Here is an 18,459-nt window from a genome sequence, read left to right on the forward strand (position 1 = left end):
ATAATAATATTATATATAATTATATTATATATATATATATATATATATATATATATAATTTATATATATATATATATATATATATATATATGAAATTATATATAAATGTTTATTATTACTGTGCAATATTATTAAATTATTTTTATTTTGCAGCAAAAATCAAATCTTTTCATATGACTAATTTCTTCTGTACTTGGTATAATGTAAATCACTGATTCCCTTGAATTTGCAAGAATATTACCGACCTCGAGAATTTAAATAAAATTTATATTTGGCATATAAGGTAGAGAGAGGCCGTTTTTCCTAAAGAAATATGTTTAATGACGTGACGCGAGTGATGTCACTGTACTACATCAAATACTTCCTATATGTTATCGTATTTTTTGCTTGATTAGAAATTCCTGTTCATTAAATATTATAAGATTCCAGATTATTGTCAAATTTTATAATTAAGAATCAATTAAAGCTTGACAATTATTGCAATGATATTTTGATTATATTAAATATCTTAATGTTAACATAGGAAAATGAACTTTCAATAATGTCTTATTTATTTCGTTGGTAAACGAAAAGTACTAATATATTTTTGATTTTTTATTAGTCATCAAGCAGTTCATCTTTAGCATTCATCACAATACGTTAATTTAACGATTAACGTTGAAACTTTTTTTGTGTAAAATCTTTAAAGTTTAATTTTGCTATAAACAATAAGAAGGAAGCAAACGAAAGGATGCCTCATATTACTTTATATATATATGGAATTATAATTTACAGGTAATGTGCCATGCTATGCCCCGTTATAATCATTTTCCTAGGCAAGGTTGTAAACGTATGCACATCAGGAAGTTATAATATTGCGAGTCGACCGACAAATTAAAATTAGTCGAATGCATCATTATCCAACATCTGCTTTGTATTATGTACTTTGCATCCGTTTCAAAGAATTTCATAAGAAAAGATCGGAAATTGCACATTGAAGACAAGAAAAGGAACATCTATTGAACAGAATGTATACAATAAGATATAAAAATAAAAAGAAAATAATGGAAAGGTCAGAAGATAAGTAGAGATGTGAGGAAGAGCGAAGGATGAGAAGCGGAGACGATAACGAGCGTACAGCGGGAATATGCGAATTAACTCTCTTATCCTTTCATTCTATGTAGCGCGGTACATGTAGTAATGCATGCAGCACGGCGCCCGGTGCATTACGAAGCGTATCTCGATAATCATTAACCGACCGATCCTACGGAATGACAAGAACGTCGTCTTTCTTCTCTTCTCTTCTCTTTTGCAGCTGCATCTCCCGCGCTTGCATCACTTGCACAAGAGGCGCCCCTCGTTGATGCTATGTCGTTGGTGTATATCTGATGAGTGTAGTATCACCATGAAAAGCAACGTTGGCTAATACGAGCATAGAAGATGCGTTTCTTCTTAAGGCTCCTGACAAGTCGCCGCAACCATATTTGAATTATATTAAAACCTTCTGAAAATAGGTTTAAGCCTTTCACTTCACGTGCCTTTTATGTGCTATTTACTGACTGTCAGGGAAGGTAAGAATAGCTTCTGCTCATTTTTACAAGTGTTTTAAAGGGATCCTAAAGTGAAGCTTGAACTCCGAAAATCATTGTTTTATCAATAAAATGCGACATATCTTCATATACTATCACATTATTATCGTGCGAATATATAACGCATATAAATTTTCATAGAACAATAGCATTTTAATTAGACATCTAAGTCTAAGCTGAATTCTCATGCAGACACTGGCGCTTTGACACCAAGCATTGATTGGTGAAAAACCAATTAAAATTTACTCCCATCATTCATTTTTCACCACTCACTCAAATTGCCAGTATCTGCATGAGGACTAATTATAAGAACTCCATATTGTTTGTTCGTGTTAATTACTTTAAGGACCACCAATTTCATATAAATATAAATTATGTTTCTTGACTTTTATATCTTTTTTTTTTTACAAAATAAATTTTTTACTAAATTAATTTTCACAAATCTTATTTTAAATTTTTTAAAAAATAACAAAATTACAATTTGATTATATGTGATATTATATATATTTAAAAATTATAATTTTATTAAAGATTTTAGGAGAAATTAAGTTGCAAAAACTTTTTAAATCATAATCAAAGTAAAGAAAAAAGAAAAACACCGATTAAGGTATTATTACTAGTCAGAAAAGAAGAATAACATGAGATGATATCTGAATATGTTAACTCGATGATAAAAAAAATATAGCAAGAACATAAAAAGGTAGATTAAATGATTTTATGATCTCGCAGCTGCATTATCTTCTTTATACTGATAATAAAGTTCAATTTAAATTCATTTTGTAATGCAATATGACTTGTGTTTCATACATATTATTCTCTATATATTGTTATGTATCGATATCACATGTTGCTTATACCTATCATTAGATGATTAGTTTATCAATATCAATTGTTACTATTATTTATCAATAACTATTATTTATTAATAATAATTAGTATCAACTAATAGGTTTTCTATGATGAATTAATGTATACACATCACACTTTTGAAATCTAAATGAGATATGTATATTTAGCGAAAATGGGAAAGAAAGTTTTAGTGCAGTTTGTATATCTATAGTTCAGGAATAGAAAATATATCTAATATTTAAGAATGTTTTAGCTGTACAATATCAGCTAAGAGTATTAGTCAGACAAAAGCAGCCAATATTATTTAACAAATTTTGATGATATTAGCTCATGAATATGCCTTGAAATTAATTACAAAAATTAAAACAGATTATTTGGCTTATAATGGTTTTGCAATAAAATGACTATTTATTTGCAATTTTAGGTCAATAATTTTAAGTGTAAGTGGACTCAAATAAACTTTTGCAAATATTTATCATTATTTTATTAATGTATGTAAAATGTAATTCTTAATGTTACTTCCTCATCAAATTTGCAAATAAATATTATAAAATGCAATTTTACATAAGAATCAAAACAAAAAATTAAATAACTTTTAAAACAATAAAAGAATTGTTCTCAAATGTTACACAGATATTTAGACGTAATAATAGAACGATCTATACAATTTTTCTATTCTGTATTCTGGATATTATATTTAGTGACACATACATTCATAAAATACTTAATATAAATTGTTTTCTCTTGTCAGCCAATATGATTTCTAACAGCTATTGTACGAATAGTGTGAATCGAACTTTAACCGACATCGAGAGAACAGCATTACGAAACAAGGATGTCTGCAGCGAAAAGCAGGTCAGTGTACGGCTCGTTTGTCTCTTCATCGGTTCCTGAATTCCTGAGGCGCTTTTGCTTCTATCCTGTTATCTGTTATATTGAGAAATTAAAAGGTAGACAGAAGGATTGCATATATCAAGTTTCTTGACATTGTTACGTTGAATAAATTAGAATTGATCCAATAAAAATAAAAATATTAAATGTACTCGAAACTAAGCATGAATATATAAACTAAGCAGAAATACTTACAAATATTTGCAAAATATGTGATAAATTATATAATTTAAATAAATTATATTTTTTCAATTTACTTTAATGTAAAATTTATTGAAGTTGTGATATAATAAGTGATTTCGGAGCCTACAATTCTCATGTTGAATATAAGAAAAGTATGATTATTCTTTTCTTTACATTTTTTTTGCTAAATTATATTATTCAAATAGTTAATTGAAGGAATTCTGCATATTAAAGAATTTCAGCCATGCCCTTTTCGATATATGCATAAGATCGCGCGCAAAATTAGTATAGGAGAGGTTTTGACGATTGGAAAAATAAAGTGCATGTCCTTGATGTGTACGAATTCGTCAGTCCTTGACTAATTTGGAATTGAATTCCTCCGAGAAAATATTGACCTTTTATATTTTGCGATAACCTGGTTTACCTGCTTCATCGCGATGACTAAACTTTTCCCAATCTTTAACGTCCGATATCCTCTCACTGCGAGCGCGAACGGACATTAAGTATGCTAAAAACATATCCCATCTCATATATAATTTCGTCTGGAAGATATATTATCTTGTTGATATATTTTTAGAAACGACCTTACAAACTTCTTCTGCAACCACCTTTTTTATTCGATCCTCTGCACTAATCAATGGGATTTATATGTACGAGATCAGATAGAGCGAGATTGCATTCCTTATTACTAAATTTATAAGGGCCATTAATTATTACAGCATTGATTTATTGCATTGTTAGAGACTTGAATGATGACACGTTGAGATCTTGCTTCATGGTAGTACGTAATTATAATTAAGCTATTACTATGCAATACGTTATATACGTAAGAATAATTCAACATATATGCACACTTTCTCAGAGTTTCTGTTCACTATCGATGAAAGTAAATTGGACAAGAGACTAGCAAATTGTCGTACATGTGACATAGTTAATAGAGCCGGTTTTCAGTAGTCTCGTGACACGCCTTATACGTAGGTGTTTATCGAGTATCCTATGAAAATATGATTTAGTTTTTAGTCGAATACAGAGATTCAACAGATTAATTGTATACCTGTGATATAAAATAATTCTATACTATTAATAAAGTAAAGCATGTGTGATGATAAAATGTGAAAATAAAATAATAAACGATATATATATATATAAATATGTGGATCGAACAACGGTAAAAGAAATACTCTGCTTGTCGTCGCATTAAATTAAACTGTTTTAAATTAATGTTAGAAAACATTGCGTGTGTAATTAATTTTCTCTCTTCCGTGAAAAATTCGTGACAATTAATAAGAGAAGCACGGAAGCGTAATACAGGAAGTATAGTACATTTTTGAAGAAAAATTATACTTATGGTTCGAACAAGTTTAGTTCGAGACTTTCGCTCGACTCTCGGGGTAAGTGATGATGATGATAATGATAATGACAGTAATCGTTAGCATCGCGACGCCGTTAACGATGGTGCTGGTATATACGGACTCAAACTCACTGATCGCGAGGAGAATCGCGGATCGTTATGAGAGATCGCGTGGGACATCGCGATTACATTGCTAGTCACATGTGGATCGCTAGTCATTGAGTAATGCTTGTAGTCATTCTCGCTGTCGTCACTGCTGCTGATGCGGGACTGTATGTATAGTGATATATGCAAGTTGAGTTATGGCAAAACGATTATCGTATAGGTAAAATTTTTATTTGTGTTTAAGATTGTTATTTACAAGAAAAACAAGTTTATCAAAATTATATACTAAATTGTAAACAATAATAAGATTAGAAAGAAGACCATTTATGTAAGTACATAACCTAAAATTATTAATTAAAAAATATATTTTATTTTATTAAAATCAATATTTATTAAAATATATACATCAATAAGTAAACGTAATATGTTCTCCAACGAACACATGTATTCAATTTCTTAATGTTTCTTAACATGAAACTGGAAAAACGCACTCGCACTGCTCGACATTTTTTGCATGCATGTTTGCTCCGCCTTGAGTTGCAAATTGAAAGGAATTAGTAATGTAGAATTTAATTTGGCAAATTATATTGCCACAAATAACACTTACTCAGGCGCACAAAATAAAAAAAGAAGTACTTTAACAAAATGTTTTAACTTAATGTTCAATAAACACAACAAATAAATTTCTAATATATTTGTATTATTATAAAACATTTTTAGATACATAAATATGTATTGTATTATATTAGGTAAATTTTTCCAACTAAAAATTTAATTCTTTTTGTAATTATTTGTGGAATTCTATTTATCTCAAAAATTTCAGTTCTAATAAAATTTGAATCAATTAATGTACCTATCGATTCATATAAACTATTTGTTGTGACATACATACTGAGCGGAACGTTTTACATAAACTCACGATGGAAACGTGCTTCGATGCAGGTAACCTCGAAAGACAATCTCTCGAATTTCACTGTGATACAAGGAAGTATTTCTCTTCCTTTTTTCTCAATACTGCTAGAAAGGGATAGAAAAGATGAGAATGAACCGTATGCTATAAATATATTCGCAAAATTATTTGCTCATTAAAATCGAGCAAAATATGATAGCGACTGTCATCGATATGTTGAATTTATGATTTAATTACTGTTTCACACAAGTAACAATGCAAAATGGATTGAGTAAATTCTACATTTATGTTAAGTTACAATAATCTATTATATATTTGATATAAAAATATTCTATCACAAAAATGCAATAATAAAACAATTAATAAATAAAAAAAATTTATACATTTTAATAATTTATTTATATATATATATATTATTTAAAAATTTATATTAAAATTTAGATATTATTATAAATATATAAAATATCTAAATTTTAATATAATTTTTTATCATTCATTATTAATTAATAATAAAATTATTAATAATCTCTTAATTATTAATAATCTCAATAATTAAAATTATTATTCTTAAGTACAAAACAAATAAAAAATACCAGGAATTTAAAAAGTTATTTCAAATTTTTTGTATAATATAATTTCTCTTCGTTTTTTCGCCTTTGATGATCATTTTCCTTTATTTTGTTATATGTATAATATTCTTATATGTATAATATTCTTCAATGAAATATTCTCCAATGAAAGATTATCTTGAAATTTATTGACGCTTATTAATACACTTTTTTTATTGGATCTCGATGAAAGTCACTGAAAGGAAAAGGAAAGAGAATGGACTTCTTTCTATCTCGTTATAACACTTTCACTACAGATCCCGTGATTGTCGCAACTCAACCTACTATTTGTATGACTTATACTTTTTAATTTTGACAATAGTTCTATATGATTATTGCGATTTTTTAGAAAGAAGAGATTTTTAATTTAAAAATAATTTTAGATGACACTTTGATATAAAAGTGATTTTTTCAAAAATATTTTAATTACTAAAGATAATAGCAAAGATTAAAAGTGACTGCAACTAACTGTTTACAAATTATTTATAAGTTTAAAATAATATAGTGGAAAGTAAATATTGAAATAATGAAACAATTTTTAATTAATATTTTTTACTGATTTATAATTAATATTATTAATTAACGTTATTATTCATTAATATTGTTATATTGTTATTAATTATTACTGTAAAATTATTAACAATTTACAATTATTTAATGTTTGTCCAACACGACTTCTTTTCTATATTTACATTTATCTCATACAGTGTGCATTGTTGCGGACGTAAAATACATGATACTTTTCATCAAATCGAAAAATACGTAAAGTATGACAGTATCTTAAATGTACATTCAACGTACATGATAAATCAGAGGTCAAAGGTGTGAGTACAGGAAGTCACGAGCGTATAGCTGTCTTAATTTAAAAATGCCCTTTCTATCTTGAATCTTTCTACTCTTGTGTTTTCCCATTCGTTACTAAGAATTCGCATTTTGTTGATGTAACAGAACGTGATATGTGAAAATCATCTATGTGTATAATAATCGGATGGATATCGTTGCGATTAAGTCATACGTAATACTCAACATATAATCGCGGCAATCATCAATTGTCAGTCGTCAATTCTCTAACTCTTAACCTTTAGCTTTTTATTTTTCAATCTTCAGCTTTCAAACTCTCAAGTCTTGACTCCAAATTTCCACCTCTTGATTATTTATTATTTATTGTCTGATCTCAACGCCTGCCTCTTAACTAATCGAGCACTCGATTTCTACAGAGAAAGCTCTCCTGGCAACCGAAGATTGTACAACTCTGCGAGTACTTTTCGACTGGCTTAATTCTTTTTCGCAAAAGTCAAGGTCACGATGCGATATCGCACGACCTTCTTCGTAACATTTGTACTTGCATGAAGACACGTCCATATATCCCGGTTACTATGTCCTCGTTTGAGAATAGTTTGCTGATTTTTAATTGAACAGGAATCCCGCTCGTCTAGTTAAAAATATTGCGAGAGAAAGAGAAGAAGGAAAAGAAGAGGAAGAGAGAAAGAGAAAGAGAAGGGGGGGAGGATAGAAGAAACAAGAAAATTTCGATTTAATAAGTAATGCAAATAATATACAGAAACTTATTATTGAAAAAAGCATTATTTTGTAAAAAAAACATATGCTGTTGCAAAAAAAATTGTGTCATACAATATGCAAATAATTATTTATTAATGCTTCGAATATTTTAATAATAATTCAATATTATAATAACTTAAACTTAACAAATAAGTTGAATATACAAAAAAGGCAGTACTTACTATATAAATAATAGTGTATTAAAATTTAATTTCCATCTTAATTTCTGTTAAAATCTTCAATTGCAATATATTAAAATTCTCCAATAATTGTTAACATTTCTATGTATTATTAATGAGTATAAGAGTATAAGAGTTCAAGGTGAAGTATCAACATTCCTAATTTCATAACACTCGTAAAAGTAGAAAATATTACGAGGGCAGAATATCCGTTCGATGTTCCCGATATCGCGCAGTCATCTCAATCGGTTTCCTTGGACAGCATTTATTTGTCTGTGTGGCATTGCCTTTCTCATGATCATTATCCTCCATTCGCTGTTGTTTCTAAGAATTTTTGTGATCTTCAATAGCGATTCGTCGCTGTTCCTCGAATTGCAGCGTGCCAATTAACGCGACGCGTCATATCGTCATATCATCATGTCAACTTCTTGCGCGAACTTCATTCCGTGAATTTTCTATAAAGATTTACTATAAAAAAAGATTTTGAAATGATCAGACAATCTAGTTCGCGATTGATGCTACTCTAAATATTAAATATGTATGTACATATATATATATAAAAAATAATATTACAATTATTCTTCTCAAATTTTTGATGCGATAATAAATTAAAAACTTATAAAATAAGTTCTTAAAACTAAAAAAAAAAATGATAATTATATCATCTCACTTTGCAAAATTTGTGACGAGACGTGGCTTTTGTCAATTGCATAAATCGAGGAAGTTCAATAATATCCGAGATTGGATAATCTCGTGATTCATCATAATTGAAGATTTTAGAATTGGAAGATTTTAAGATTAGACTAATTGCAAAATAAATATTTTTTATAATGTACTTTGCGAGGTAGCTATGTTACATCGTTCTTGTCACAAGCAAAGAAGTATTTGCGATTTTAAAAAAATTGTCGTAATAACAATTGAATTCAAAAAATTGAACTGCAAAAGTTGAATCTGATCTGAATTGCGCGAGTGTTTTAGAAATTATAATTCAGGACGAGAGATGATCGATATTATATGGATTAATTTTTGAAATACAAGTGTTCAGGTACCCACTTCATACATTTCTGATTTTATTACAAAGATATATGAAAAGTAGGATTTGCGTTAGCGTTCACCGTAACTTTAAATTATCTTCACTCGCTTATCTGCATTCATAAATTATAACTTCTGCATTTATTGCGGTCGAATTGGTTATGTTAGCCGCGTTACTCAAATTCAATCTCAGTACTTAAGGGTTGATTAGAGAGACGAGGAAGATTTGTGTAAGAAGTACCCTCATTATCGTATCCTCATTATGAGCATAAATCAAGCGAATAATAGGTACGAAGATGTCTGTTATCTCCGATATTGCTACCGTACGAGATTTATGCATAAGCCGTCTCTCCTATGCGCCAAAACTTCCTTTTTGCCTCTCTTATCTAGTCAGGCTAGTCAGACATGCATCGACTCGTTTACTTCCACGACAACTTCGGAGTTCAGCGCCGCACCGAACTGACTCTGAGCGCATCGTGGTTCATTTCTTCTCGCTCGGTCACACCAGCGTATCTTCAGTCGCGCTCGACTTTAAGTTGAGTGTCGCTCAGCGTGCGAACTCTCTCTCTCCTTTTCTTTCCTACAGCCATTCGCTCACTCTCTCGTATTCTCGCTCTCGCTCATAGAGGTGGCCAACACGGCGGCACCTCTCGCTTTCACTCGCCGCGTGGTTGTGCAAAGAGGAGGCTATCACGGCGCCCGTGACGGAACTCTCAGTATTCGCCGGAGAGTCGTTGAAGATACGTGTTTCTTCTCGATCTTATCCGCGAGATCAGTGTAACGTCTCTCTGAGAGAAAGAGAGAGAAAGCATAAGAGCTTGCGCGAGCGAACGGAAGAATTTTCACCGAATTAAATCTTTTTACTGCCGCATCGAAAGCGACAGCGAAGAACGTGCGGGACCGCGCTGTGCGCGGGAAAAGGCGATTGTAAGAGCGAAGACACAGACGAGCGCGAGTCGAAAGGGTGACAGAAATGGTGACAGTCAGCTGGCTCAGGTAAGGGCTTAGATCATTTTTTCAATCATTAAATTAGATTAATAAAAAACGAAACTGTTCTGAACTATTGACTGCAGAAAAAGGTAATTATTGTAAAATTCTTTAACATGATTGGTCTTGCTTTTAGTTTCTCACTGAATCTATATGTATAAACCACTCTCAACAGTTGCAAAATTACTTTTTTATTGAAAGCAGCCAACATTGATTTCTTATATTTCAATTATCACGTGTTCGAAAGAAAGATTAAATGTATAAGATCCTGATAATCGCGAGGTTTCTTCTTTTGAGAAAAAATGAAAATTGTTCTTTCATCGGAAGAGCACAAAATCAAAAGTTCATCGCTAGGCGTTACGTGGGAGACGATTAGTATGAGTTAACGATGTCACGATGATAACTAAGCTTTCCGCAAAGCGCGTAAAAGTGACTTTCTAATAAGTAGTTAAAACGGTACTTCATCATGCACTTGTTGAATTAGGGGGTTTATTAAAACTTCGTTAAATAATCTTCTTGCCTTTCATTCTTACTTAATTGGACACTTCACGATGTATCCCATATTTAAAATTTATTTGATGAACAAATATATTTAGATATTTCACTGGAAAAAAAATTATTTTACTTTAAACAAATCTTTATTTAAATACGGCGAAATAAAATTTTATTTTTGACAAATAAATCATCTATTTAATTTTTTTACAATTAATGAGATATATTTCACAAAAATGTATATTTCGTCATCACAATCAAAGTTTTTCATAATAAGTATCGAAGAAAACGCTATAAATAATATTTGCTTCGCAATACTTCAACATTTTTCTCTCAATGAAAGAGATTTCAAAACATTTGCAGTTAACTCTGAGAAAAAATTGTGAGATAGTGCAACGGAAATAAATTTAAATAAATTTCATTTGTTCTCTCATTCTCACTCTAAAAAAAGAACTAGTGCAGAAAAAGCAAGCGAAAGATAATACCCGCATACGTATGGAGGTCGCTTAAATGACAAAATGGTAATTTTTTATTTCATAATTTCTGATAAATGTTCATCGTCTGTTTAACATATTTTATTTTTATTATATAACCAGAAAGTCTCTTATTCATCAGAGATTTTTCTTGACGTACTTCCAATTAAATTCATTTACGTTCAATGTACGGCCACATGCCGCGATCGATCGATTAACTTTATGATAAACAATGAAGTCATAACGTAATTATATTTTCCGTCTTATTGAGAAGACGACGCGCGATTGCTCATCGCGGATTATTCGGAAGAGATCGACATTTTTATTATGTAATTCGTCTACTTGTCTGAAACACTTGTTTTATTTACTTATTTAGCTTATTCTATACACACGTTTGATATTTAATTGTTTCCATCTATGATAAATAGTGAAGTAATAATGTAATTGTGTTTTCCGGCTTGTTAATAAGAAAACAACGCTCGATTGCTTATTGCGAATTATTCCGATTAATATTTCTATTGTGTAACTCGCACACTTGTGTGAAACATTTACCGGAATACTTGTTCTATTTTCTTATTTATTTTTATTCTAGTATTACATACGTTTAATGTTTATTTCCGTAATAATGTTTATTATTATCGCAGTCATAAAATTTTCATAATATAAAAAAATAAGGAATTATCAAAATTTTACAACTTTCTCGAATATTCCACTAATTGTGATAATAAAATAGAGTTCAGAACACTACATTCGAATGTAGGCCGAAGATTCAAGTAGTGCAGGTCTCTAATTTATCAGACGCGTTTACATGTATAGTCAAATATTACACGGAAATGTGTTGCTAAATTTATATATTTTTAATAATCTTAAAAAAATCATTTTTAAAAAATAAATAATAAAAATTATTTAAATAAGTTATTCAAATATTTAAGATGAAAGAAAGAAAAAAAATACATGTGATAAAAATAAATTTAAAAAAAATTAATAAGAATAATAAAATTAGATAAAATAATAATTATAATTATATTACTATATATATATATATATATATATATATATATATAAATTATTAAAACGATTTTTTAATAATAATAATTTTTAGTTGAGACATCAAGGAATTAAAAAGTTTTATAAAACGTTTTATAATTTAAATTTTACAATTTAAGAAGAGAGTTTAAAAAAGCATTTAGGTCCGATTCTATTAATGAAAGATTTAATTTTAATCTCAGTTTAACTTACTGTTTATTTTTTTCTATAAATTTGTAGAATTAGAAAAAGATAAAGAGTAAATTGCATCGAGATTAAAATTAATCTTACCTTGGTGAAACTGATAAAGATTCAGATACTTAATTTATCAAACGTTTTTAAATCTGCATAATTAATTTTACAAGGAAATGATAGTTCTGACATTCTGCAATCTTGAGAAATGTCAATATTTGTGAAAATTCAAAGACCTGAAAGTCCTACAATATTAAATAGTTTGAGATAAAAACATCGATATAAATGTATTATAAATTAAAAATATTTAAATTATATTCAGGAATCCTTGAATTCCAGAATTATATGTAATGCGTTAGCAGTTAGATAATTTAATGCGAAGATGTGCAGAAAATTTTTTTAGGCTAATCGAATCCTTTATTGCTTCCAAGTATACAATATGTCATGGTAGTTTTAATAATACTTGGATATAAATTAAAGATTAACTTACACATTTCTGAAAATTACAGAGTGGTTGCAATGTAAGAGAGAATTAGCTTACATTAGACTAATAATGGTACGTATTCATCTGCGTACGTCGGATACAATTATAGTAACATGTTTCTCTTGTGTAATATATGTTTTTTATCAGTACCCATAAGTACATAGTATATAACAAAGGAAAATCATCAAGATTCGATGCAGTCAAGTGAAAACTATCGTTAATATTTTTACGTTGTAGTATCATGCAATATCATCGTAAGTATAATAAAATGGGGTTAGCAGTACTAATAATTTACATACCTTCAATGGAGAAAATTTCGATTATTTAATGCAGAAAGAATGAAGAAATAAACAACAGATTGCAAGAATTTTATAAAAACTTATATAGATATAAATATATAAACCAGAAATGAGAATTTATCTTCTCGGGTATCTCTTTATGCTTTGTAGAGCAAGATAATCTTGTTAATGTAATTAAAATCTGTTTATAGATATGCGACACGCTTTGGTATTGAATTATATTTTATTAACACTTTAAAGAAAATAAATATTAATTTCCTTTATGAAATGCAACACCTATTACAATAAATTGATTAACATTACTTAATGTTGATTTGTATTAAATATCATGATGTAGTGAACCATAAAGTCGAGCATAATTAAACCGCATAAGTTATGGCTTGGCGGTAAATCTTTCAGCCGTGTAATTATAGAATCGACGCTTTTACGCTTCGCTAGCAAACATGCGATACTATTCTCCTCGTCACCAAAGAGGCACAAAATACTCGAAAAGAAAAAGAACATTGTTAAAAATACTGTTTTTCTGATTGTAATTGAAAGAGACTGAATGTCTCACGATCGATATTTTATTCTGCATTTTTCGTCTATACTTTCTCTTAACTACCTTAAATGCTTATTTAGAATATATTTTATACGATAGATTATTTCCATGGTATTTTATAATTGTGCTTCACATTTTAGAGAACAACTTTGTGACTTCCTCTTTTAAAATAATACGTACAAATATATTTAATCGGTTTAATGGTAAGCTGAAGTAAAAAATACTAAAAACAGAATAATAAAAGCTTACATTTCTTAAAAAAAGAATGATTTTATGGTACTGCATTAATTAATTTTTGAATTTTTTTTTTAATCTTTGGATTTTTTTTAGATAAAAGAAAATTTTTTACTAGTTTTTCGTTAATCGTCTATTTAACAATACGTGTATATGATACATATATTATTATAGATAAAAAGTTACAATAGAATTATATTATAGTTGTTCTTATTAACTGCGGCTGTAAACATAACGTTATTTCCATGTAGAATCTCAAATGGTAATGACATTTTATTGCATAAATAACATTAAAGTATTATTTGTCACGAAGTTTTATTCCTTGCGGTCTACCAAGCGGTTCTCTTTTGCTGTATCGTTAAAATAAATCATGTTTTTTTTCTCTTCTGTCAGCCTAAAATTAAAAAAATATATATTAAGCATACATGTGTCAACAGATGCGTTAATGTTTTCTTTTACTAGTAGCAAAAGTATCGTTATGTGTACTAAGAGAGCAGTGAGTCAGTATATATTTTATATAGAAGGGGAAGGAGAAAGCATCATGGAAATTATGAAACTATCTTCTTGCTAGTGACTTTTACTAAAAATTATATATATCAAATATAATTAATATATATTAAAATAATATGCATTAAACTAATATATACATATATATTAGTATCTATCATATTTAGTATTTAATATCTATCAAATATTGTATTAGTAATATTTAAATATAACATATTAAAAATATGTTCACTATTAGATTATCATACAAAAAATAATTAATTGCTTGATTGTTGAAACGAAAAGAAGATATCGAAAAAATTTCAAAATTTTTTAATCACGTAATATATTATAAACTCATTATATTTTATTTACAAATATATTCTTTCACTTAAAATTAAAATTTATAAATTTTTATACATTTAGAAAAGATATGACAGTAATTATTTAAATTTCATTTACATCCATATTTTGTTCAATTTGTTTTTTACATTATTTATAACATGAACGTAACACTTTGGATTAAGAGATTAAATGGATGTGTAGTGATCGTTCATATATTTTTATACAAACAATCATCGTTTTCATGCAAACAGCGTCGTGCGAATCATGCACTTTCTCTCTCTTTTAAGGCTACCGACAATAAGTTCTCTCCGGCTCATTATAATCTTGTCCATGTTTTGATAAATCTCGCATAATAAAAAGAATTATACAGAAAGCGAGGGACATTGTCCACTTGCAGTACGACTGCTTGAAATATGTTTTCTCAATTTGACCGCCGGATATAATCGATACGCTACCGCACTAATATTCAGGAAACGCGTTTAAATAAAACATATCCTAAGAACATTTCCTTTATTATTTTCTTTCTTACATCTATTGAATCACAGTAAAAAGGATGTGTAAAAGGATATGATGTTTAACGAAGTATATTCTAATTAACCAAAATTCTAGTTATAATTAAACATCTGGTTATCTCGATTAAAATTTTAATCTGTAAATTTAATCAGAAAATTCTAATTTATCCATTTTCCAGAATTCCAATTAATCCAACCAGATTCTCTTTTCAGTGTACTGATTAAAAATTGGATCTCATTATATAATCTTTATTGCCAATGTAAATTTTGCACTTACATATTATTTGATCTTTGACCAAAAATTTTATTCGTCCGTATTGTTCATGTTTGATTCTTACATTCATTTAGTTAGTAAAAATTTGAGAGGAAGAACGGTAATGCTTAGTCTTGCGCCGACTATTTGACGTGCAGAAGAGATGCAGTCATAATAATCACCTTCTTCACGTCTCAAGTCTCAGTCGCGATGCAAGCTGCGTTTATGCAATCATAGACACCTACGAAGTTCTCGATCAATTGGCGAGACGGAACGAGCGCGCGAGCGCGCGCTTGTACGTGTGAGTAGCTACTTTCTAAAACATGAGGAAGAGCCAGGTAACGAGAGAGCACGAGATTCACTTTTTAATAACAGAATATCTTTATTTTATAGAAAGTATAGTATTCTCTTTGCACCGAATATTATAAATCAGCGGTTTTATCACCAGTCCTCGCATACCGCGTAATCGGTACGTGATTCAGCATTTATTTTATTTATAAACCGCATCCTTCTAGGATGAAAGTCTACACGATGTGCGAATCTCGAAAGTTTTTCCCTTACTCCTATATTAAACTCTGTCACTACGGATATTCTTGCAGTCATAAGACGCGGACGTGTCTTATTAATTGTCGGTTGAGATATTGTATACTGCTCATAAGATAGAAAACCAGCAATTGCAAATACTCATGTTCAGTTGCCTTCCGAATAATGGATCTGTCCTTCATAAGGACATATGCAATTTCCTTTTTTGGATTCTTATTTACATGAACACAAATATACAAGTGTCGAAAAGAGTGCAGAACGTGTCAAAGAATACGATGTTTACAGGGATAGCAAGTAACGCGTTATTTGTAACGTCATTACCATTACAAATTATTTTTTTCGGTAACAAATGATAATAATATTATATTTTCTTCTGAGTAACATTTATGGTAATGCAATTATATTTTTGGGTCAACGATTTACTTACTAGTTACTTTTATCATTACTTTATTTCTAATTACGTAAAAGTTTAGTCATAACTATAGCCCTGGAAAACAGAGATGAAACATTAACGGTCTGATTGGCAGTCTAAACGACTCCTTTTTTCCATTGTATTCGCAGTTCACACGTATAGACTTATGTCCATTTCCACCAATGTAGATTAACTTTAATCTCGGTTCAACTTATTCTTCGTCTTTTTCTAGTTCTAAAGATTAGAAAAAGATAAAGAGTAAATTGAACCGAGATTAAGTTAATCTATGTTGATGGAAATGGACATAACTAAGAATCTTTACAGTATATTTAATTTCTTAAAATAAAATATATGTATATAATGCAGATTACAAACAATATTATTTTTTTATTATAAGAGTTCACGAGAGTATTCATGATGAGTCATTCGTATCTTGTTTTTTTGCTTCGAAATACTACACCTGACTAAATAATTCTTTCTATCCTTTCCTTCTTTTTAAATACTTCATAAATATTTTTTAAAGATGTTAAAATATATATAAGAATCTATTCATAATTTTTATATATTTGCAAAAATTATGGAAATTAACCCACACACACACACACACAAACGACGATCAAGCACAATAAAAGAAAATTATATATGTATTAAGAGTTAAACGTACAATTTAAAGATATCTAATTAAAAGTAATACAAAAAATAAATTTATTTAAGTATAAAAATTACAAGAAATGCAGTATATATGTATATATATATATATATAATATGATATGACAACATCTATTTCATTTATGAAAATAACTCATAATGTTTACTATAGACATATATTTTTTTACATCTTTTTTACATTTACTGCAAAAATCTGCATATAATATTCTATTAATGTTAAGGAAAAAAAGTAATTCGATTCGTTATATTCGTTGAGTAACGATAATGGTAATGAATTACTCTTACAAATCAATAACGAATAACGGGAATAAGTTATTAAGGAATTTTTGGATAAATACCGTTCCAAATACGGTGAACGCTATAAAATTAGATTATCTTTTTCTTAATAATTACTTAAGAAAAGGATAACGTGACTTTAGCATTCATCTGAATCCACGTTATTGCAAAAACTCCTTATTTTTTTAGGAAAAAAAGACGATAATGGAAACGAGTTATTTTTATGGTAACGTTGCCAATCCTGGATATTTATTGTATTTGAAATTACTGTAATAAAACGTAAATAGACATTTATATAAAATTTTACTTGAAGATAATGAAATCTTGAAGATCTTAATTAACTAGATGTATATAAAATAATTAAAATAGAAATTTTATATAGAAACAAATAATTTTGAAATTTTGTCCCAACAAAATATAAAATAGCAAAAGGAATTTTGTTTTTATAATTAATTTTGAAATTAAAAAATTTTACATTTTTCATATAACTTCTTATATATAACTTTGAGCTTTAAGTTATTAACTTTGAACGAATAGAATTGAGAAAATAACGATAGCATATCCGATATTATTATCAGCATCACCTGTGAAGGTGCCGCAGGTGCAAGGTCAATGATTTCCGTTGCACTAACCTATCACGATCCGGATTAAAAGTTATTTATCTGGCGAACGTCATTGCAAATCATAGGTCACTATTCTCGCAGAGCGCACTAACACATACAAACATGCACACACATGCAATAAGCATTAAGTCGGCTATTATAACAAGGTTCTTCAGCCTATTGTACTTGAAAACATTTCATAACGTAATAACAGTTATAGACTTTCTATATTGAAACTGAATAAAATTTTTGAATGATAATACAATAATAAAAAGTGAAAAAAGTGAAAGAACATGTAACATGTAACAGAGAGAGAGAGAGAGAGAGAGAGAGAGAGAGAGAGAGAGAGAGAAGAATAAAAATAAAGAAAACAAAAATAAAAGTAAATTAATAAGTT

This window comes from Atta cephalotes, assembly GCF_000143395.1.
Source record: "Atta cephalotes unplaced genomic scaffold scaffold00021, whole genome shotgun sequence".
NCBI classification, from domain to species: domain Eukaryota; kingdom Metazoa; phylum Arthropoda; class Insecta; order Hymenoptera; family Formicidae; genus Atta; species Atta cephalotes.